Genomic DNA, 24,517 nt, shown 5'->3' with positions numbered 1-24,517 from the left:
TGCGGGTGCGGCCTGACCTCCTCCTTCCTCTGGCTGCCTCTCAGAGCTCTCTCTGCTTTTATACTCTGGCTCTGCTGGGAGCATGCCCAGCAGGGCTAGATGGGTGGGGCCTTCTCAGCCAGGTGGGCCTGGGCTACTCCCTGCCCTTCAGTGCAGGGCCTGTCTCCCCATCACCGGCTGTTGTTCCAAAATAATGCTGCTGTGTAGATGCAGCCATAGAGATGCTATAGAAGAATGAAAGAGATATAAGACATGCCGAGCATCCACAACTCCCAGAGGAAAAATAAACATATTTGTGCTTCCCAACTCTTTTCCGGGATTGAAGGTGCTCAGCACATCTGAAAATCAGGGCCTTGGGCCCTAGGGTTGCCAGGTGTCCAGTATTGTACCGGACAGTCCAGTATTTGTGTGCTCTGTCCTGTAAAAAATATCAGAATATACCGGACATGTATAATGTCCAGTATTTTCTGATTTTTCCGGATGCGAACTGGACGGAAGCCTGGAGTGGGTGGGGGAGCGGCTGGGAGTCCCAACTGGGAGGTAAGGCCAAGATTGCCCTCAGTCGGTTGAGTGTGAGGAGGTGGGGAAGCCTCCTTCTCGCTCATGCGTCGCCGGGAGCCTGCACAGGACAGGCAGCAAGTGCCCAGGTCAGTCCCGCTCCCCGCCGGCCAATTTGCTCACCCCCCCCTTCCCGGCCAGCTGGTTCTCCCCCACTTGCCCTCCTGATCTTCCCCGGCCAGCCCCCCTGCACCTTCCCCCAGCTCCGCTTCCCGCCGGCCTGTTCCTCTTCCTGATCTCCCCCGGCCAGCGCTGCTTCCCACCCCCCCCATCCTCCCAGCCAGCACCGCTGCACCCCACCTCCCTGCCAGCTGTGCTTCCTGCTCCCCCTTCCTCCCGGCCAGCGCCCCGGTATCCGACCCCCCCAGCTCTGCTTCCCACTGGCCCGTTCCTCTTCCTGATCTTCCCGGCCAGCACCGCTGCCCCCCCCTCCGGCCAGCTCTGCTTCCCGCCCACCCTTCCTCCTGGCCAAACCCGTGGCCCCTGACCTCCCGCCAGCTCTGCTTCCCACTGGCCCGTTCCTCTTCCTGATCTCCCCCGGCCAGCGCCGCTGCACCCTTCCCCGCCAGCTTTGCTTCCCGGCACCCCCCCTTCCTCCTGGCCACCCTCACAGCCCCCAATCTCCCCTAGCTGTGCTTCCACTCCCCCTTACTCCCAGCCAGCCCCGCCTCCTCCCGGCCGTTCCCCCCTCCCCCGATATCCCGCGGCCAGCCCCGTTCCACCCGACCCCCCCTCCCATGACCAGCTCTGCTTCCCGTTGGCCCCTCCATCTCCCCCAGCCAGCCTCGTTGTGCCCCCCTTTTAGCTGTTTCCAGGCCCCACCCTTGCCAGCCAGCACCGCTTCCTTCCTGGCCGGTCCCACTCCCTCTCCCCATGATGCTTGTCCTGGTTTTTGTGTTTTTTTAAATGACTACATGGTAACCCCTAGCAGTGATCCAGGTTCTTGGATTTTTTTTTTTTTTTGCTCAAGAACTTTGGTCCACCCCACCCTTTTTTTCCTTTAACAAAATTTTTTCCCGATTGTTTTTTTTTGGGGGGGGGGGGAGTGTTCTGTATTTTTGTTTCAACCATCTGGCAACCCTATTGGGCCCTGATCCTGCAATCAGAGACATACACACAAACAGACCTATGTGTAGCTATACTGAAAAACATGGGACTCCGTGGGTGCTAAGAGTTCTCACACCTGGGTTCTAACACTCGAAAAATGGGGCCTAAATATAAATTTAAGTGACACATTTGGCTTACCCTACGTGCCTTCAATCACTATCTGTAAAACAGAGCTAAATGTTTATTTAGCTCTCATAGTTGTGAAGATTGATCAGCTAATATTTATACAGCACTTGAATAATGAAAAAATCTTAAAATAAGCAAGAATGTTTAAATAAAACTTACGTAATTTTGCATTTGTCTGTTCAAACACAAGCCACTTCCCAAATCTGCACTTTTCCTGGCAGTCAGTTCATGAAGAATTACAGTAAATGTGTGGGCTTTTGCATGTTGATGATGTTATTCCCATAAATTGTGGCCCCCCCAAAAAATTATTGCTGTATGTTATATCCCGTTTTCAGGCTGCATCAGAGGAATTGTCCAGATATGAAAGTTACTTATTGTTTATAAAAACAAAAAGGATTTCCCCCACCTAGATTTAAAGAGTATTTGAAAGGACCACTACCTACAAAACCACCATTAATGTTTGGTAAACATCACAGTAATATTAGAAGTAGGGCTAAAAGAAGTCTTTTCAGCATATACTTTTAATTCCAATTGACTTTTAAGTTATTCTCATGTGCTAAATGGTTTCGCAAAATTTAGAATAAATAAATGTCAGAATGACTTTGGAGAGATCACAGATGTAAAGCATAAGATGCCTTTTCTGTATCTGTTACAATTAATCTGTTTGTCTAGAGCCTGATAAACAGAAATTAGAGCCAAAAAAGAGGTTTTGCCATTATTAACGAAATAGCAATGGTTTAGATTTGAAAGATCTCACTTAACATAACATAACTTTAACTACAACAGCATGAAAAATCCCAGAGTTAGCTCTTTTCACAGACTTAGATAGCTTTTAGCTATATTAAACCAATGATGATATTTTTCTTCATCTCTTAGGACTCTATTTAGCAGTCCTCTCAAAAGGCAAATCACTCAGAATGTGTCTACACAGCAGCTTAAATCAAAATAAGCTATGCAAATTGAGCTACATCAACTGCGTAGCTTATTTCAAAACTGGGAGTGCCTACACAGCACTTATTTAGAAATAGAGCACTCTTCCTTCAACTTCCCTTACTCCTCATACAATAAGGGTTACTAGCGTCGGAGTAAGAAGTCTCCAGCTTGATAATATTTCAACATTATTTTAAAATAACTGCCTGCTGTGTAGACAGGGATGTTATTTCAAAATAACGGTCATCAATTTGAAATAATGTTGCTGTGTAGACATCCTCTAAGTGGCTTGACATGCAGATGAGACTCCAATTGAACAGTAAGATGAAACCCCAAGGAAGAGATCTCGAGATGTTATATGCCTTCATCTTCTATCAAAGCATACATATCCTGTACTAATTGCAAGCACGCCCTCAAAAAAACAAAAAACAAACAAAAAACAAACAAAAAAACAAAAAACTAAGCTGCTGCTGCTGAAAGTACAGGTTGAAACTCCCGGCTACGTCTACACTGGCCCCTTCTTCGGAAGGGGCATGTTAATTTCCAACTTCAGAATAGGGAAATCCGCGGGGGATTTAAATATCCCCCACGGGATTTAAATAAACATGGCCGCCGCTTTTTTTCCGGCTTGGGGAAAAGCCGGAAAAAAGCGTCTAGACTGGCGCGATCCTCTGGAATAAAGCCCTTTTCCGGAGGATCTCTTATTCCTACTTCAAAGGAGGAATAAGAGATCCTCCGGAAAAGGGCTTTATTCCAGAGGATCGCGCCAGTCTAGACGCTTTTTTCAGGCTTTTCCCCAAGCCGGAAAAAAAGCGGCGGCCATGTTTATTTAAATCCCGCGGGGGATATTTAAATCCCCTGCGGATTTCCCTATTCTGAAGTTGGAAATTAACATGCCCCTTCCAAAGAAGGGGCCAGTGTAGACGTAGCCCCCTAGTCTGGAACCCTCGGGACTTCACTGGTTCTGAACAAGAGAATTTTCTGGGCCATGAGAGGTCAATATTGTCTATCAGCATTACCAACACTTCCACTGCTTCCTGTGCCATTAGAGGACATTTATGAGTAAATTAGAGATTAATAACAGCACAGAACACTGAGAGCCAGGACTGGTGGCTATAAACAAACTTTATGGGACCATAGGAAACTTGGCCACACTCATGGAAAGTGATAGAAATGTAGCCGTGTTAGTCTGGGGTAGTTGAAGCAAAATGCAGGACAATGTAGCACTTTAAAGACTAACAAGATGGTTTATTAGATGATGAGCTTTCGTGGGCCAGACCCACTTCCTCAGATCAAATAGTGGAAGAAAGTAATCACAACCATATATACCAAAGGATACAATTAAAAAAAATGAACAAATATGAAAAGGACAAATCACATTGCAGAACAGAAGGGGGATGCGGGGGGGTGGGAAGGGGGAGGAAGGAAGGTAAGTGTCTGTGAATTGCTGATATTAAAGGTAGGGAGAGTGGGATGTTTGTGAGTTAATGGTATTACAGGTGATAATTGGGGAAACTGTCTTGGTAATGGGTGAGAAAGTTCAAAGTCTTGTTAAGTCCTTGGTGGTAAGTGTCGAATTTTAACATGAATGACAGTTCAGAGGATTCCCTTTCAAGTGCAGATGTAAAAGGTCTTTGTAGCAGAATGCAGGTGGCTAAGTCATTTAGAGAGTGTCCAGAAATATAATCTATGCTATCATGTGCCGAAAGTGTCCGTCTGCTATGTACATTGGACAAACATCTCAGACACTTCGCCAAAGGATTAATGCCCACAAAACAGATATCAGACAAGATCACAAAGAGAAAACAGTTTCTTGCCACTTTAACCAGAAAGACCTTTTACATCTGCACTTGAAAGGGAATCCTCTGAACTGTCATTCATGTTAAAATTCGACACTTACCACCAAGGACTTAACAAGACTTTGAACTTTCTCACCCATTACCAAGACAGTTTCCCCAATTATCACCTGTAATACCATTAACTCACAAACATCCCACTCTCCCTACCTTTAATATCAGCAATTCACAGACACTTACCTTCCTTCCTCCCCCTTCCCACCCCCCCGCATCCCCCTTCTGTTCTGCAATGTGATTTGTCCTTTTCATATTTGTTCATTTTTTTTAATTGTATCCTTTGGTATATATGGTTGTGACTACTTTCTTCCACTATTTGATCTGAGGAAGTGGGTCTGGCCCACGAAAGCTCATCATCTAATAAACCATCTTGTTAGTCTTTAAAGTGCTACATTGTCCTGCATTTTGCTTCATGGAAAGTGGACATCCAGCTAACTAAAATCAGTCTGGATGACAGATGTTTCTGGGTGAGAGAGGTCTAGATTTGGAAAGGTTCAACCTGTAGATAGGCCCATATACCAAGGTTAATAGAAGCAAGGACACAAGAGTAGCTCACGGCAGCCTTGGACATGGACAGGTAAGCAGAGTTCAACACAAAACAAACAATTATTATTTCCACTATGATGCCCAAATATCAGACATTAGAATCTCATTAAGAAACGGATCTTCTTATTTTAGTGTTGTCAGTGAGGCTGTGTCTAGACTACATGCCTCTGTCAGCAGAGGCACGTAGATTAGACAGATCAGCAAAGGCAAATGAAGCCGCGATTTAAATGATCGCGGCTTCATTTACATTTACATAGCTGCCATGCTGATCAGCTGTTTGTCGGCTCTCGCACTAGTCTGGACGTTCCCCCTGTCGACATCAAAGCCCTTTGTCGGCAGCCCCGTTATTCCTCGTGGAATGAGGTTTACTGGGGCTGCCGACAAAGGGCTTTGACGTCGACAGCGGGAATGTCCAGACTAGCGCGCGAGCTGACAAACAGCTGATTAGCTGTTTGTCAGCTCAGCGTGGCAGCCATGTAAATGTAAATGAAGCCGCGATCATTTAAATCGCGGCTTCATTTGCCTTTGCTGAACAAACAAATCTACATGCCTCTGCTGACAGAGGCATGTAGTTTAGACGTACCCTGAATGTTTAAAAAATAAATCTGCTCCTGCAGTGCAAAATTTTATCAGGTAATGTCATATTGTGGTTTTGGTAGTATATTAAAATGAGTCTCATACTTCTTTTATTCACAAAATGACAGATGAGGGTCAAAAGTACCCTTTGGAAGATAGGAGGAACTTCCAATTGAGAATTCAGCTCTTCAGCGTCTCATTTAATCACACCCAAGCAAACAAGAAATCTTAAATTTTAAAGTCTCAGGTATTTTTGATACAGGTGACTCCCGACTTACAACCCCCTACATTTACAACCATTTTTTTCACGCGAGATAGCTCCTAAAAGCCCCCAATTTACATCTGCAGCTCACATTTATGACGGTGTACGACACAGACTCCACGCATCATCCCAAAACAGGAAATGTACAAAGTCAGTCAGACTCGCTGGTCTGCAGCTGCTGCTTGAACTGTACATGTCTCCACCACATCGGTCTTCACTTTTTAGTTATTTTTGTGCATTATTTGAACTATTTAGTTTAGTTTTCCTCTATTTCCATAGTCAATTTTGGTATTTTTAGGGTATGAAATGGATTTCCAGGAACAGAACCACCATTTATAACATTGCGCTTATGGGAAATAAGGGTTCAACTTATGATGGCTTGACTTATGACGATTCTCCAGGAACCAATTAGGTTGTAAGTGCGGGGGTCACCTGTATTAGAATAATTATAACAGGCAAATAAACCTGAAAAAGTACCTAATTCAGAATGAGACATAATTCCTTTTCTCTGTGGGTGTGCCTATACTACAGGGTTTTTTTGACAAAAGTTGGTTTTGTTGACCAAACTATATCTGTGTCTACACTACCACCGTGTTCTGTAGACAGAATGCAGCAGTTTTGTCGACAGTGATAAACCTCATTTTACGAGGAATAATGCCTTTTTTCAAAAGTACTCTTTCGAAAAAAGGCACTATTGCATGCAAACTGTGCATTTTTGAAAGAGAGTGCCTAGACTCTCTTTCGAAAAAGTGGCTTGCTTTTTCGACAATACTGATCATAGTCTAGATGCTCTTTTTCGACAAAGGCTTTGTCAACAGTATCTGCTGACAAAGTAAAATACAGGACTATGTAGCACTTTAAAGACTAACAAGATGGTTTATTAGATGATGAGCTTTTGTGGGCCAGACCCACTTCCTCAGATCAAATAGTGAAAGAAAATAGTCACCAATAGTTCACTATTTGATCTGAGGAAGTGGGTCGGCCCACGAAAGCTCATCATCTAATAAACCATTTTGTTAGTCTTTAAAGTGCTACATAGTCCTGTATTTTGCTTCAGCTACACCAGACTAACACGACTACATTTCTATTACTGTTGACAAAGTCTCTGTTGAAAAAGGCATGCAGTCTAGACATAGCCTGTATGATTTAGCACTATTTTCTGAAACTGGGTTTCCATTTTTTTTTAAATATAGCAATGTTAAGGAAAATTTAGAGGGGGAAAAAATCTACATGGGTATGTCTACACTACCCCGCTAGTTCGAACTAGCGGGGTAATGTATGCATACCGAACTTGCTAATGAAGCCTGGGATTTGAATTTCCCAGGCTTCATTAGCATAAAGCCGGCGCCGCCATTTTTAAAAGCCGGCTAGTGCGAACCCCGTGGAGGTTTTTCGCCTTCCTCTGTAGCATTTGGTACAGATCACAGCTGGAGGATTCTCTGCATATTCAAACTATTTGAAGGCTTCAATATCTGAGATATAGGTGAGAGGATTATTCTAGGAGGGGGTGGGTGAGATTCTGTGGCCTGCATTGTGCAGGGGGGTCAGACTAGAGGATCATAACGGTCCCTTCTGACCTTAAAGTCTATGAGTAATATGGCATTAGCCTTCTTGGCTACAAGGGCACATTGTTGACTCATATCCAGCTTCTCATCCACTGTAATCCCCAGGTCCCTTTCTGCTGAACTGCTCCTTAGCCAGTCGGTCCCCAGCCTGTAACAATGCTTAGGATTCTTCTGTGCCAAGTACAGGACTCTGCACTTGTCCTTGTTGAACCTCATCAGATTTCTTTCGGCCCAGTCCTCTAATCTGTCTAGGTCACTCTGGACCCTATCCCTGCCCTTCAACATATCCACTTCTCCCCCTAGCTTAGTGTCATCCTCAAACTTGCTGAGGGTGCAATCCATCCCCTCATCCAGGTCATTAATGAAGATGTTGAAGAAAACTGGAGCTAGGACCAGTCCTTGGGGCACTCCACTTGAAACCAACTGCCAACCAGACATTGAGCCATTAATCACTACCAGTTGGGCCCAACAATCTAGCTAGCTTTCTTTCCACCTTACAGTCCATTTATCCAATCCATATTTCCTTAACTTGCTGGCAAGAATATTGTGGGAGACTATATCAAAAGCTTTGCTAAAGTCAAGTTATATCACATCCACTGACTTCCCCATGTCCACAGAACCAGGTACCTTATCATAGAAGCTAATCAGATTGGTCAGGCATGACTTGCCCTTGGTGAATTCATGTTGACTATTCTTGATCACTTTCCCCTCTTGCAAGTGCTTCAAAATGAATTCCTTGAGGATCCCCTTCATGATTTTTCTAGGAACTGAGGTAAGGCTGACTGGTCTGTAGTTCTCTTGATTGTCCTTCTTCCCTTTTTTTAAAGATGGGCACTACACTTGCCTTTTTCCAGTCATCTGCGATCTCTCCTGATCTCCATGAGTTTTCAAAGATAATGGCCAAAGGCTCTGTAATAACATTTGTCAACTTCCTCAATACCCTCAGATGCATTAAATCCAGACCCATGGATTTGTGTATGTCTAGTTTTTCTAAATAGTTCTTAACCTGATCTTTCTCCACTGAGGCCTATCCACCTCCTTCCCATACTGTGTTGCCTAGTGCAGTAGTCAGGGAGCTGACCTTGTCTGTGAAGAGAGGCAAAAAAAGCATTAAGTACATCAGCTTTTCCCACATCATCTGTCACTAGGTTACCTCCCTCTTCCAGTAAGGGCATCCACCCTCTCTGAGCACCCTCTTATTGCAAGCATGCCTGTAGAAACCTTTCTTGTTACCCTTCACATCCCTTGTTAGCTGCAATTCCAACTGTGCTTTCGCCTTCCAGATTACTCCCCTGCATTCTCGGGCAATATATTTATATTCCTCCCTAGTCATCTGTCCAAGTTCCCACTTCTTGTAAGCTTCCTTTTTTGTGTTTAACATCACCAAGTATTTCCACGGTAAGCCAATCTGGTTGCCTACCATATTTGCTTTTCTTACTGAGCATCAGGATGGTTTGTTCATGTGCCTTCAATAAGGCTTCTTTAAAATACAGCCAATTCTCCTGGGGTATGTTTACACTGCAAAGTTAATTCAAAATAACAGTCATTATTTCGAATTAACTTTAATAGCGTTTATACATGCAAACTGCATTTGGTAAACCTCATTCTACTAGGAGTAACTCCAAATTCAAAATAGCTATTTCGAATTAAGTGCTGTGTAAACACTTAATTTGAAATAGGGGCCTCCAGCCCTTCCCAGGGAGCCCTGGTGGCCACTCTGGGCACAACCAGGAAAACTTACTCTCTTCTCCCTCAGCCCCGGAGCCATTAAAGGGGTAGACCCTAGCCACAGTGCCTGTGCCAGCTCCAAGCCTGCCAGCCCAGAGCCAGAAGTGGCCACTGGGGCCCCTGACCCAGTGGCCCCAAAACATAAGTCACTGGCAGCCAGCCCTCCACCGCTCCCCAGGAGCAGTCTGCCAGCTTCCAGGAGCCTGAAAGAGCTCGGAGAAGGCAGGCGCCTTCCTGGTCCAGGGTGGAGATCATGGACCTTATTCAGGTTTGAGGGGGAGGGGGATGCCCTCAACGTCCATGATCTCCGCACTAGACAGAGGAATGCGGCTGTCTATGGCAGGATAGCTGCCAATCTGGCCACCAAAGGCCACATGTGAACCCAGGAGCAGGTTTGCATGAAAATCAAGTTGGTCTGGCGAGATATCCAACCCTGAGCTTCCCCTCCCTCTTCCTCCCCTTACTTCCCCCTTCCAGCTCCCTCCTCCCAGGTTTCCCTTTCCCCTCTCCCACCCTCTCTTTTCCTCTCTCCCACCTCCTTTTCCCAGTCTCCCCAGAGGTTCATCTCCCTCCAGTTTTGTTCAGTAAACCCAGTTTCTATTTTTGAACATACGTGTCTTTAGTTTGACATCAGGAAGGGGGGCTAGGGAGGGATAAGTGGAAGGACGTGAGGGAGGAATGGGGTATGAGCCCCCAGTGAGGAGGACCAGGGTGGCCCTGAGGGCTCCTTGGGGTGGACGCTCTCCCGCAGGGCCTCCTGGACCCTGACAGCTCCCTGATGGACCCCCCCAGATGGCAGCCTGCAGCAAGTGCAGCCGGGCTGATGGCAACGACCCCACGAGACACCCCGACATGCCCAGAGGCAGCTTTGGCTCCATGTGGCCGAGTGCTGTGGTGTCCCAAGTGCGGGCACTCAGGGCACTCCAAGACAGAACTGCTTTGCTGTCCCTCATCGAGGTAGACAAGGAAGCGGGGAACCCTGAGAACTGTCTCTCAGGGTTGGGGGGAGGGTCCCTTTAAGCACAGAGCTCAGTTAGCCTCAGGCAGCAGCCCCACACACTAAGTTCTAACCTGATTCCCTAGTGGCACTGAATCAAGATAATTCAAAATAGTGCTGTAGTGTAGACATACCCCTGGACTCCTTTCCCCTTCATGTTCGCATCCCAGGGGATCCTACCTATCAGTTCTCTGAGGGAGTCAAAGTCTGCTTTTCTGAAGTCCAGGGTGTGTATTTTGCTGCTCTCCTTTCTTCCTTTTGTCAGGATTCTGAAATCTACCATCTCATGATCACTGTTTCCCGGGTTGCCACCCACATCTACTTCCCCTACTAGTTCCTCCCTGTTTGTAAGCAGCAGGTCAAGCTGCAAAGTTATCTGTATACATATTAAAGGGAGGAAGTAGCACCAGAGTTTAATTCCTCCTAAAAGCTGTAAAATAACTTTAACAAAAATAACCACCAAAGTTCCATGCTTCATTAAAATCATTAAAAGTGTCAATCTCAGAGGAATGGATACTACGGAGATGGAGAAACTTAGAATAGGTTCAAATGTCAAACACAGTAAAAACCACATATAATTTAAAACTGTAAAACCCTTTCATGCTTGTAACTGGGAATAAATTAAATTATAGATCATTATATAACAAGCACACATAAAAGTATTTATTAAAAATGACTCAAAGGGAACAGTCATAGAAAAAGTTATGTGCAGAAATCTGGTGAAAGAATAAAGTCACTGTAAACATAATGACTCTTCCGTAATTAAATTCTGGCAACTTATCATCTCTACAAATATTTAAATGGATATATTGTTCCTCACTTTCCTGTAATTAAATACTGCTGTGTAGGGTTGGAGTCATAGAATAGATATTGGGTTCCATCCCAGATATAGATGCAGTTCTAAAACATGCTGAAGCAATTACAACATAATGGGCCAAATTTCTCCTTTATTTATATTTAAGGCCACCTTTCAGCATCTGTACTTCGGGATTGAGGGAGGGGCCATGCCTGCAGTGTTCCTGGATCTGTCCTACTGTAGGAGACGTGGTAGTCTATATAGGGGTCGGGGCAAGGGACTCAGTTCCCCAAAGCTCAGCCCTTCTGTCAAGACAGGACCACCAGAGCCAGTATCCCTGGGCTTGAGGCAGGGATTGGCAATCAACAATCCGAACCCTGGTTTCTCAGCCAGACAGGGCTATGGTCAACAAGAGTCAGTTTCTATAGCCCCAAGCAGGGCAGGATTAGTTGCACTCACAGCTCTGGTTTTTCAGTAAGACCGAAACAGTTCAAGTTTCCCTGGCCTTCAAGCAGCAAGGGGCAGCTAGCAATACCAGCTCTGCTCCTGCATTCAGACAGAGCCAGTTCAATACCAGTCTGGGTTCCCTGGCCTCTGTGCAGGAAAGGGCAATCAGCAATCGGGGTTGTGTTCTCACAAACCTTCATGACCAGCAGCCTGGGGGGTAAAGGGTTAACTGCACCAAGCCAAGTAGCAATCGGCCAATAGAAATGAAGATAGGGATTTCAAACTGAGACAAAGGAATTTTGGGGTTTTCCCTTTTTTGCCTCTGTGCCAGTTTGCTCTCCAGGTACTGAGAGGGACAGAAGACATGTCTCTCTCCAAGAAAAAGACTCTTCAAAATGTGTAAGTAGGATAAAGTTTAGATAAAACCATTAGGTTTTATTGTTTTCTGTTGTGGGACTTTGGATCTGATGTCTGTGCTGTTAGAAATGGGTTTTCCTCTCTTTTGTAACTAAGTTTTGACCCATGGGAGTCCCCATGAGTATATTAATTGGTGACTTTTTCCATCTAGTCATTATGCTTGCAAAAGGAGTATTGCTTTGATGATAAAAGTTCTTTCTTTTTTTTTTTTAAATGAACCTGGCATTGGTTCATTCCTGTGTCCTAGAAAATCAGTCTGTGGAATCTGCATGCTTCTGACAGGGGACAGTAATCATAGACTGCAATATGTATTTCCTCTGGGTATGTCTACACTACAACGTTAATTCGAACTAACTTAGTTCGAACTAACGGATCCAGACTAAAAAACTAGTTCAAATTAGCATTTTGCTAATTCGAACTAGCATGTCCACATTAAGTGGACCCTGAACCGGGCTTAAGGATGGCCGGAAGCAATTGCGGCAGGGCATCAGAGGAGGACTCAGAGCGTGGAGATGCTGTCTCAGGCTAGCCGAGGGCTGCGCTTAAAGGGTCCCAACCCCCACCCCGGACAGACAGTTCTCAGGGGTGCCCCGCTTGCAAAGCAGTCCTGGCTTGGAGTGCCCGGAGTACCCACACTGGGCACATCACTTGGCCATCAGACCGGCTGCACTTGCCGCAGGCTGCCATCTGGGGAAAGGGGACAATTGGGGGGCTGCAGGAGAGCTTCCACCCCCAGAAGCCCGCAGAGCCAGCCCAGTCCTCCCCATCGAGGGCTCGTACCCCATTCCTCCCTCACCTCCTTCCACTTACCCCTCCCTAGCCCCTCTTCTTGATGTACAAAATAAAGATAACGTGTCTTCCAAAATGGAATCTGTCTTTATTGAACAAAACTGGGGGAGACTGGGAAAAGGAGGTGGGAGAGGGGAAGAGAGAGGCTGGTAGAGGGGAGGGCAACTAAAATGATCAGGGGTTGGGAACAGGTCCTATATGAAGAGAGGCTAAAGAGACTGGGACTTTTCAGCTTAGAAAAGAGGAGATGGAGGGGGGACAGGATAGAGGTCTCTAAAAGCAGGAGTTGGGTGGAGAGGGTGCATACAGAAAAGTTCTTCATTAGTTCCCATAAAGAAGGACTAGAGGACACCAAAGGAAAGGAATGGGTAGCAGGCTTCAAACTAGTAACAGAAAGTTGTTCTTCACAAAGCAAAGAGTCAACCTGTGGAACTCCTTGCTGCAGGAGGCTGTGAAGGCTACAACTAGAACAGAGTTTAAAGGGAAGTGAGATCAAGTCATGGAGGTTGGGTCCATGGAGTGCTATTAACCAGGGGGTAGGAGTGGTGTCCCTGGCCAAGGTTTGTGGAAGGCTGGAGAGGGATGGCATGAGAAAAATGGCTTGGTCACTGTCTTCGGTCCATCCCCTCCAGGATTCCTAGGGTTGGCCGCTCTCGGCAGACAGGCTACTGGGCTAGATGGACCTTTGGTCTGACCCAGGACGGCCATTGTAAGCTCAGGGCTCAGGGTCGGGGGTCTCAGTGGACCCCCTTGATTCTCTTGCACTCCTGCTCCTGGGTGGCCAGGCTTTCAGCTCTCCTGCCCTAGCCGGCCACTTTCCTGTGCCTAGTGCGGAGATCGTGGATGAGGTCCACGATGTCTGAACTAGCCCAGGCGGATGCCCGCCTCTTGCGGTCCCGGGCAAGCTCCTGGTCCCGGGAAGAGAGGGAGGGCTGGGGGTCATCGGGTGGGTGGCTCGATCCATGCGAGGTGCAGGGTCTGCTGGCTGGATGCTGGCAGGCTTGCACCTGGCACGGGCACCGTAGCCAGCCCGTGCCCCTTTAAGGGGTCCGGGGCCGGGAGGGGGGCAGACGAGTTTCCCTGGTGTTGGCCAGAGTGGCCACCAGGGAAACCTGGGGAGGGCTAGCCTCCCACTAGTTCGAATTAAGGGGCTACACACCCCTTAATTCAAACTAGCTAGTTCGAACTAGGCTTAATCCTCGTAAAATGAGGTTTACCTAGTTCGAACTAAGCGCTCCACTAGTTCGAATTAAATTCGAACTAGCGGAGCGCTAGTGTAGCGCCTATGAAAGTTAGTTCGAACTAACGTCCGTTAGTTCGAACTAACTTTGTAGTGTAGACATACCCTCTTTCTTTTTCAAGCTCTTTGGAGAAAAGAGCTTGGGGTGCCCTGGGGTTGGTTTCAAGTGTCCACCCCTGTTTGTGGGTTCAAAAGCACTTGATGGTGGCAGCAGATTTTATCCCCAAAATCTAGATTTTTAAGATTTTGGGGGGAAGTTTTATACCAAAGCCTGGAAAGATAAGGTTTTGGGGTACTTTTGCGGGCCCCCACTTCTGCATTCATCGGGCCAGAGTGGGGAATCAGCCTTGACACTGATGGACAGAACCCATTCAATAAAAGTCGGGGCTCTGGCCTCTTAGCAGGAAAGGGATGAATATCACCGCAGTCTACGGACCAGGTAAGGGGTTGTGTGATGTAGCACAGGCCTCCTGGCCTCCAGAGAGGGAGTACTGCCATCCCATGCTGACCTGGATTTGGGTGCACCACCTATCAGACTACCACCTGGCTTGCCTGGGTTACTTCCACCACTCCCCCCTTGGGCAGACCTGGACCCGAGTCTATTCTTCTGGCTCCTATAAATACACCACCAAACGCATTGGCAGCAGCTCCCCAGCATTAATGCTCTCCAGAAGGTCAGGTTGATCCCTGGGGAAACAGTGGCTCTCCCTGGTGCTTGCCTCCAACCGGGGCACAGAACTGTCTCTTACCTCCAGCCACTTCCCTTCAACTGAGCAGCAAGGCTGGCCTTTTATACTGCCTGGTCCAGTCCTGTCCCTCTGCTTCCAGTAGGCAGGACTCCACTCACCAGGAAGCTTGGAGCACATCCCTGGCTTCTGCCACTGAGGGAGGCCGTGCCTCCTGGCTACGTCGTACCAATGCAACTTTATTGCTTGCCACTGAATTGCACAAGTATAATGGACGATGTAATTTACTTCACAATTTGTCAAATGTATGGGGCCTGGCAAACATCCAAAATATATAGTAATATTGTTTCTTAAACTGCCGTGAAAGGAACAGAAATATAAACAAATTATATACAGCACTGTCAATTTTAATTGAAAATGTCATGCTATCAGGACAACTTTTCAGTGCAACATGCATTATGGCAGTAAAAGCCATGCATGGGACACATCCAACCCACTTAATTAACCTCATTAACATGGGTCCCACAATTGACAGGTACTTCTTTTGCTGTTATATCTATTGGTTTCTGTTATTTTCATTCCAATTCATCTGATGAAGTGGATATTGCTCGCAAAAGTTCATTATTCTATATATTTTGGTTAGTCTCTAAGATCACTGGTTTTTAAAAGTTTGTTTTGTTAGTAAATACTAAGGTACCAGTCCAGCTTTGTTAATAGCACTCCTCACTCTTGCACACAATTATGTAAATTCAAGTTTAGCAACAGAACTTGGACCTAGATCTTTTGGAGGACACCTGAGGATCGGAGGTGAAATCGTGCCCTTATCAAAGATTGTGAGAGTTTTGCCATTGATTTAAGTCAGGCAAGAATTTCATCTCTGTTCCTTTAACTCAAATTCAGCACTGATGCTACAGTGCAGCACCAGCTGTGTGTTGAACCATTATAGACGATATTAAACTGAGGTCCTTTTTCCAGGTCTGTTCCCCCCATTAATCTAGGGAGTGTTAGTTTAGAAGCTAAACATTTCACATGACACTTTTTTGAAAAGATCCTACTGCTCTGGAAAACAGTCCCTCTCTCAGATAAATGGTTCTATAACTTACTCTACAATCTGTCAAATGTATGGGGCCTGGAAAACATGCCACAAATATATATTACTATTATTTCTTAAACTGCTTTAAAATTAACAGACAAATAAAGCAAATTATACACAGCACAGAAGACAGTGTACCTAGGATTACCACTAGACTGTCTGCATAGAGAAATCAGTTAAGCACTGATCTAGGTATGTTCTTACACTGTTGCCTACTTTGAGCGTGCAATCTTGATAACTCTGCATATAACTGCAGGCCTGACTTGCTTAACAGTTACATCTTACAAGATTAGCAGGAGCAAGTATCAAGAGTGTGTGTTCTTCAAGATCAGAAGTGGCAGGCATTCTAGGCAATATAACTGATGGGACCTTTTGGAAAGATTACAGTTCTCGCCCCTCTTTAACATTCACTACAATGGGGATGCTGCCATCAATGATAATTATTTTGAAGGAAGGGAAGAGAAATATGCTCAGAAGCTAATATGCAAAAATAAGTCTCTCAGATGTTCCAAGATATTCATGTTTAAATTCTTATAAAAGTTTATTTTTAGAGATTAACAGCCCGAAACATTTGCTTGCATAAAATACTTTCTCCTGTGAAGTTGGCAAAAGTATCTGAAATCATCTGAGAACTTTATCAATGTAATAACTTTGTCAAAATTCAGCTCAAGTTGTTTTGAAACTGCAGGTATTAAAACAAGATAAACTATCAGAGAAATCACAATTGATATTTGATTATATGATAACACCACAGATATTAGCCTCAGTTGTAATGAGCTGAATGACATTAAACTGGAGTACTCTGTCATACTTCAAGGTGTCAGGTGATCACCGTAAAGGTCAGAAAAAGAAAAAAAATACCCTGCTTATGGACAGCTCTGGCTGATCGGCTACTGCAGGAATGCTGTGCTATTGGTGCCTTCTGAACAGCAGTTTTTCTGAAAAAAACTTCAATTACGTCCACACTGCAATCACATTCTTTCGAAAGAAAATCAAAAGAATAGAGGGGGGTTTTCTGGCATTGGTAAGCCTCATTCTACGAGGAAGAAGCCTTTTTGCAAAAGAGCTCTCTCTCAAAAAGGCACGTGTGGATGGGGAAGAGGGAGTTCTTTCGGAAGAAGAGGAAAAAGCACAGGTGCCCTGGTGGCCACCCCTTCCACGGTAATCGCAGCTTATATGCGAGATAGCGTCCATTCCATGTGGACGCTATTTTTCGGTAAAGCAGATCACTTTTTCAGTGTGCTTTGGCAGTGTGGACGCGTTCTTTCCGAAGAAGTTTTTTTGGAAGATCTCTTCCGGAAAAGGTTCTTCTGAAAGAAGCCTGCAGTCCAGACATAGCCTGAGAGGAAGGATGGCCACTCATGCAGCCCACTCACTAGTCTAGGTTTCCCATCTCTGGAATAGACACGAAAAAAGTCATTATAGCGCATTCATCTGAAAGTTTAATGTTGCTAGATTTAACTTAATTTCCTCAATCCATGATAAATGTGCCTTGCTGTAACTCTGCAAAGGTAACCACAGTGTGAGTTTACAGTTTAATCTTGAGTGTAATTCTTTAATGGCATGCTTGGTGAATGACTCATGACTGTTAATAAGAAAAACATAATGAGATGAACCTAAGATCCTTAAGAAGATTACAGAAGGAGTTAATTGAAGCTAGGGTACTTCTTTCTGCAGTGCACTGCTAGAGTACTTGCTTAACAAAACCAGGACAAATCCCAATGCAACAGCAGTGCTCAAAAGAAAGTAAGAGACAAATCAAGATACGTATAAGTATGTAAAATAGTCTGAGTATTCTTCACTGACGTGAAAAGAATATAATGAACTCTTCACCGCTTAGAGGGGAACATTTCTTTCTTGCCAGAGGACAGATTTACAAAGAATGATATTTACATTTTCCTACAACCTGTAATTTTCTCATTTATCATTTGTCAGGGCCCAAAGACCTTATACTGCACAGGGAATGTTTGCATATGTTTAATGATCCTTTTACCAAACAAATGTCACAGTTGCAATGGGGAAATTAGTTAATACTGCTGATGCTGCTAATCTAATACCATTAATGTCACACTGAGAACAGCTATACAAACTACAGTATCTTACATCATAACTGAGCTCCACTGGTTGCAGATTAGTTACCCAGTAGATTTCTAAAGACAAGATAACCCATAAAATATCACACACAAGTAAACTAATGAGATTGAAAAGGATATTTGTATTCCATATCTAGACTACTGGGTAAATACCTAATGTGACCAAAACCATGTCATTTACTAATGATTTAGCACTGCTAATTGTCATTATCAAACAAGACCTCTTGTGGTTGCCTCCATTTTTATCCACTTGCCAATATTTGACACAGTAAAAAGGAAATCTGAGTAAATTGCATCAAAATTATTTTTGTCATTATGTCTTCCACAGGGATACAAAGTTTTAATTCTGTTTTACCTTCACAGATGTAGATGATACATGTTGCCAAAGTTCCCTCTAACTCTTTCCATCCATGTGCAGAATAAATTGCGGTATGTGCAGTAAAGCATGTGTGGATGTGCACCACCAGTAGAAACACATGCTGCTGGCTTTTGGTGTTCTACTAATTATCAGGATGGTACCTGAATCCTGGGTGCCCAAGGGCACAGCTTACAGAGAACACTGCACGGAGCTAAAGACACTTGGCAAAGTCACTCCCAGTGCCAACTATGTATTTTCATCATCCTTCCACCCAAATTTTGAGATAAGCTTCATGTGGCAATTGCAATGGAATGAGTTATATCTGAAATAAGCTTTTCTAGGTATTAATACCCTATATTTTTCCACAAATCCCTGAGGTCTTGTACTGTTTCTCACCTGAAACAAAGAACAAAATCTTTGTTAAAATCCCTCATTCTAATGCTGCTAGTGCTGTGACAGAATGAAAGGCTTTATTGTTTACTAAACAAAACAGTTTGGGAAAAATAAAATGTCTTTGAGCAGAATTCAAAAGTGAACTAAACACACCTATTTAAAATATGTTAATGATATGCACACCCAACTCTGCTTGAATGTATAGTTATAAATGCATGCAACTAACTGTTGCACAAAATTAAAGAGGAAAATCCCACTCTTTTCTTGCAGCAATGCGAGCTAACAATTGTTCACAGCTGGATGTGAACAGCCTCCTGATCACTAAAAGAAATACCTGCATTATATTTGTTTATAGCACAAGCAAGCTGGTAATACTAAAGAAGTGTTACAATTAACAACACTAATATCTGCTTCCTCTCCTTCCCCAACTTTGCCTCAATAAGGGCCACTCCTTTTATTTAAAGGGCCTAATTCTTTCCTAATTTACAATTTGTGCTATTCTGCTAATCTCAGTAGTGTTGAAAAGCACGTAAACCACCCTGGATCAAATTCTGCACTATTTTAGGACTAAGGGTACACTTCTCAAACCCAGTTTTTTCACAAATAACAAAGGAAAATCTTTGAGCACCAAAGCTTTTGCTGAGCAATGGCAGTTATTCCCAGATCCAGCACCCATTGAAGTTGAAAGAATCCTACTGACTTCATTACAGACATCCAATATTGAAGTCAGCATCAAAGAAACTTAACATCCCATAGGCAATCCATCTAGTTTTGTAAAAACTTAAAAAAAAAAAGAAAATCTAATCGTCTCACAGAACCTTAGAGATTAACAAAACATTTAGATCAGTGGTCCCCAACCTTTCAAGGTTGTCGGGCGCCAGGGGGCGTGGCCGTTCGCCCGCCGGGCGCCAGGGGGCGGGGACACTTGCGCCCCGGGGGCGGCCCCCCCTCCCATAGCCGCATGCCCGGGGCCGGCGTTCCCCCCGCCAGCGCCGTGCGCCCAGGCCGGCGCTCCCCCCGCCAGCGCTGTGCGCCCGGGGCCGACGCTCCTCCTGCCAGCGCCGCGCGCCTGGGGCCGGCGCTCCTCCTGCCAAGCGCCGCGCGCCCGGGGCCGGCGCTCCCCCCGCCATGCGCCCGGTGCCAGGCCAGCCCCGAGCACCTGGCAGGCGCATGGAAATGCCCCCATGGGCGCCATGGCGCCCGCGGGCACCGTGTTGGGGACCACGGATTTAGATGGTATCATGAGCTTTGGTGGGCACAACCCACAGTCTCTTCTTGTCACCCACCTCTCTATGAAACAGAGTTTTCTCTTTTCTGCATTAACAAGTCTCTAGAAACAAAACCATCTTCCCAACAATGGAACCTAAATGCACATAGCATGCACCTCGCTATGTGAGTCAGATTTGTAGGTCTGCAATAGTAAGAATATTTAAAATCCAGTCTTATGAAAGAACTATAATCTGCCTGGCCTAGAGCAATCTAGAATTATCTTGAGGAATCCTCAATTTGTTCCAAAAGAAGGGTGACTACTTCCTCTACTTTAAAAAATAGATCTTCATGCCCCTATGGGCATGTCTATACTATCTGCTGGATCGACGGGCAGCAATCAGTCCAGTAGGAGTTGATTAATTGCATCTCGTATACACATGATATATCAACCCCAAAGTGCTCTCCTGTCAGCTCCAGTACTCCAGCAGAATGAGAAACATAGGCAGAGTGGATGGAAGAGCATCTGCCATTGACTCACCACAGTAAAGACACTGCTGTAAGTAGATCTAAGTATGTTGTCTTCAGCTATGTCATTCATGTACCTAAAGTTGTGTCACTTAGAACAACAGCCCACAGTAGTATAGGCTAGGTTTAAGACGGTTTAGGCAAAAGAAACAAGCTGAAGAAAAATAAAGTTTTCCACTTATAAAGTTTAGTTTCCCATGTCAACAAGTATGCAGATCACAATGTATAATAGTGTTAAACTGGTAAGCTTAATATAAAACCTAAAATTTGATATTATTTATTTTTATTCATGTAAAATATTTGTATCCCACCTCCCCATTTAAAATATTTGAGGCAGCTTACAACATTTTTAAAACACAATCAAAAAATATATATAAAGTAAAATACAGGACCCCAAAGTGGGAGGAAACATAAAACCTGCTAAAACATCTCAAGAGGAGGAACACATACACACACAACTAAACATCAATAAAAGCGTGGGTAAAAACAGCGTAGCCTTGGCCTGGTGCCAAAACAGTGCCAACACTGGCACCAGGGGAATGTCCGGAGGGAGAGAATTCCAGAGCCTAAGGGCAAAGGCTGAGAGATCTTCCGGAAAAAATTCTTCCAAAAGAAAAAGGTCATACTGCAAAAGTACATCGAAAAAGCGATCTGCTTTTTCAAAAGAGAGCATCCAGACTGAATAAGTAATGAACGGAATGGCCAACAGGGCACCTGTGCTTTTTCCTCTTCTTCCAAAAGAACTCCCTCTTCCCCATCCACACATGCCTTTTTGCAAAAGAGCTCTTTCGCAAAAAGGCTTCTTCTTCATAGAATGAGGATTACTAATGCCGGAAAAACCCCTCCGTTCTTTCAATTTTCTTGCGGAAGAATGCAATTGCAGTGTGGACGTTTCTCAAGTTTTGTTGGAAAAACGGCCATTTTTCCGACAAATCTCTGTAGTGTAGACATAATCTGAGAAGGCTCTGCTCTGCGTAGATGTTAACTGGAGGAACGCAGAGCAGAGCCTCTCCAGTTGACCTCAATCCCCGGCTTAAACCCAAAGGGAGCCATTTTAGAACAATTCTGGGAATGAATGTAGAATCCATCTCTTTGCCCAGTGTAACTGATCCAAGATGGGGGAAAACAATGCAAAATTTAAAGAAATACTTCTGCAGTTGCTGAGAGAAAATAAACCTGCTACTCCACAGGCCAAATTTGCCATTCAGTTGTACTTCATGCTCCATGCAGTATCCCTCTTACAATGTTATTGCATTGCAGTGCAAAATGGAGGCCAGCATTTGACCCAAAAATCTTTACTTCACCATTTAGTTTGACATTGGTGTTACAAACACCTAATACACATCATGGAATCTTGGTGGTAAAATATATTTCAGAGAACAGCTGCACTTTCAAGGATATGAAATTGTAACACACAGTCCTAGAATCACTTTTTATGGTCCCTATTAACCAGTTAGGAGATAGGCACACAATATTCAACCTGGAAGTCAGGTAAGTGAACAATTTTATGTCATTGAGTATGTGCTAAGGGTGTGTGTGTGTCTGTGAAAATGTCTGCGTTTAATCATTGTTTTTAGGGATACATATCAAGCAGTGCTGTAGGTATCATCTAGGAGACAAGAGACAGTGGAATATTTAATCATACTGGAGAGCCTATAGCAACACAGAAACACATTAGAACTAGTGAGGAAAATTCTGCTCTAACCCAGGCTTCATACACCCCTGCAAAATGACTATCCTCAAATGCAGATCAAAGGCTCTTGTAACTAAATCTATGAAAAAAATCTTTCTTTCAATATTTTACGAGTACTCTTATTTTAAATATATTCTAACATGATTAAAAATTCACACGTTGTAGGGATGAACCAATATTAATACGTTAACTTAGATTGGAGGGAAAGGGGTGCAAGGGAAGGGATAAAGAGGATTTTTACCTCAGGGTCTAGCAAGACCAGATTCTGAGCCTATCATCCCTGACTCTTCTGAGTTGTCCCACTAGAGTCTCTAGGCCAGAATCAACCGAAGGAGAGAGTGGCTTTCTCCTCCACGATTCAAGGCCTGCTGTGAGCAGCAGCAGCTTTCTTCACTGCATGAGGAGTGAGGAGTGTTCAAAATTAGAGTCCAACTTCAGCGACTTATATGGCCTATGGTAGGAGGACATAACTGCTGGAAGTTAGTTCTACCCCCACGCCTGTTCTAAGGATATGAACATGAACCTATGTACATGGTAAACTGCTGAGCCTGAGCTCATCAGTTAACTCTCACAGTTATGGTCCCCCACCCCGCTGCTATCTCTTTTCAGGATGCTTTTAAGCTGTCTCCCCATACTGCTGTGCCTCCCTCCCCCCACTGCCTCCCAGAGAGACAGCAAAGAGGGGCAAGTTGGGAGGGAAGCAGGAAGGAGCCGGTGCTCACTGAGAGCTGGCTTAAAAGCTGGCTCTCCGCAAGCATTGGCTCCCTCCTGCCCCTACCCCCATAAACGTGTAACTGCTGAAAATGTCAGTTACTTGTTCGGTTACACATTTATAAAAATAAACACATTTTAACATTCCTAGCCTGCACCTGCCTCAGTCCCACCCCTTCATCCTCTTTCCCAATGCAAATTCAAATGCCCTGGGTACCCTAGGGATGTGAAAGTGTAAACGTGTATATCATCAGTTAACCTTCACGGTTACATGCAGCTCTCCCCCCACATGCTTTATCAGAGGTAGAAGTTGGGATCTGGCACTATCGATCGTGTTGGCCTTGATTCTACCATCCTACAGAAAAAGTAAGGTACGTCCAAACAGGGAGAACTCTGCCTCGATGGCTGTGCACCAAACCTGACAGAATACCCTTCAGGAGCAGTTTGTGCCTGCACAGATGTAGTAGGGGGCTGCAGCAGTCTCACTGTGATGAGCCAGAGAATCTTCACAGAAAACTCATTCTTACCAGAGGATCATGGGGAGTCCAGGCAGATTCCATGCACTGCTCTGATTCTCACTAATCCTCCTTTAATCCATGTCAAACTGAGTCATAAAAGAGTGGTTAGAATGCCTGCAGAGGGAGTGGGAAGTGCAAGTTTGTAAGTTATGGATAGTTAATGCAGACATGAACAGATATTAACTGGTGAATGCATTCCCACTTGGAAATTAACCCAGTTGGCCAGAGAAGAGAGTCCCTTAGATCAGCTGCTCCCCCTGCTACTCATATAAAATTCAAACAAACTCACTACTAACAAGGAGTATCTCACTAGAGGAGTCCTGGCATCGCCCAGAAAATGTCTTCATGATTATTACTGAAATTTCAGTTTAGAAACATTAATATACCAGTATCTCCTGCCACACAGGGCTCTGTTACTTCAATTAGTTGTTGATATCTAAAATTAGACTGTAAACTGTAAGCAGAGGGAATCAAACCTGGGGCTTCTCAAGTTAAGTGCATGAGCCTCTACTGTATGAGGTCAGAGTCAGCTGTCTCTTAGATGACTCTGTGTGACAGACTAATTATTCTCTCTGTAAATGGTCTTGCTGCCATTAAATGGGACAGTACACCAAACCCAGGTTTATGGATTACACATACTTTTGGGAGCTGTACAAAAAAATTATTTTATCTATTTATATGTAAAAATATTGTAATAGTACCTTCATGACTTTCAATCTGCTTTAAATAGAGCATTCTCTATGCCTATATTCCCTACAGCAGGGCCTGTATTTAGATCTTTTGTATTACTGCTATTTATTTTTCTCCCCTCACATGTATTCCTGCTAGGCACCAAACCAAAATTCACATCAGAACCAACCCCATAGAGGCTATCCAATGTTCCAAACTGATCAAGTACAAGCTTATCAATATTTATCATTACCAAAAATCCTGATCACTGGGGCTTACTAAAAAAAAGTAATTTATATAAAATATATTTGGTGGGGTTTTGTTTTTTTGTTTAGTTACATAAAAGGTTTATTCAGCGTTATGAGTCATTAAGCTGTTCAACTGACATCTAGGGCACAGTTTCAGAGACACCCATATGTGCCCATTTTGTACCCTCATAAAAAGATGTGTATCTTCAAAACTTCAAATGGCCATGGCAATACAAGACACAAACATAGACATGTTGTGACCACTCGAATTGTGCATAGATTTTTCATGCGCTTATTGTGGGTACTGTAAATTAGACATGATTCCTCCCAAGAAACTGCAATAAAATCTCTAATTTACCAAACTATGATAGGAGAAAACACCTT

The 24,517-nt window shown here is 44.4% G+C and overlaps 1 protein-coding gene and 1 long non-coding RNA gene across 6 annotated transcripts in view; one reads left to right on the top strand and one right to left on the bottom strand.

Annotated features, from left to right (window-relative positions):
- The window catches only part of SULF2 (sulfatase 2), a 322,126-nt gene that overhangs the window by 292,710 nt on the left and 4,899 nt on the right, over positions 1 to 24,517 (bottom strand). The gene's annotated exons all lie outside the window — the stretch shown is intronic.
- Positions 11,818 to 24,517, top strand: part of LOC142818887 (uncharacterized) — a 107,173-nt gene continuing 94,473 nt past the window's right edge. For both annotated transcript variants that reach the window (XR_012896588.1, XR_012896587.1), the window contains exon 1: positions 11,818 to 11,890. This is a non-coding gene — a long non-coding RNA (uncharacterized LOC142818887). The remainder of the gene's footprint in view (positions 11,891 to 24,517) is intronic.

This window comes from Pelodiscus sinensis, chromosome 18, assembly GCF_049634645.1.
Source record: "Pelodiscus sinensis isolate JC-2024 chromosome 18, ASM4963464v1, whole genome shotgun sequence".
Classification (NCBI taxonomy): domain Eukaryota; kingdom Metazoa; phylum Chordata; order Testudines; family Trionychidae; genus Pelodiscus; species Pelodiscus sinensis.
Note: the sequence above shows the minus strand (reverse complement) of the source record. Positions and strands in the feature narration are given on the sequence as shown.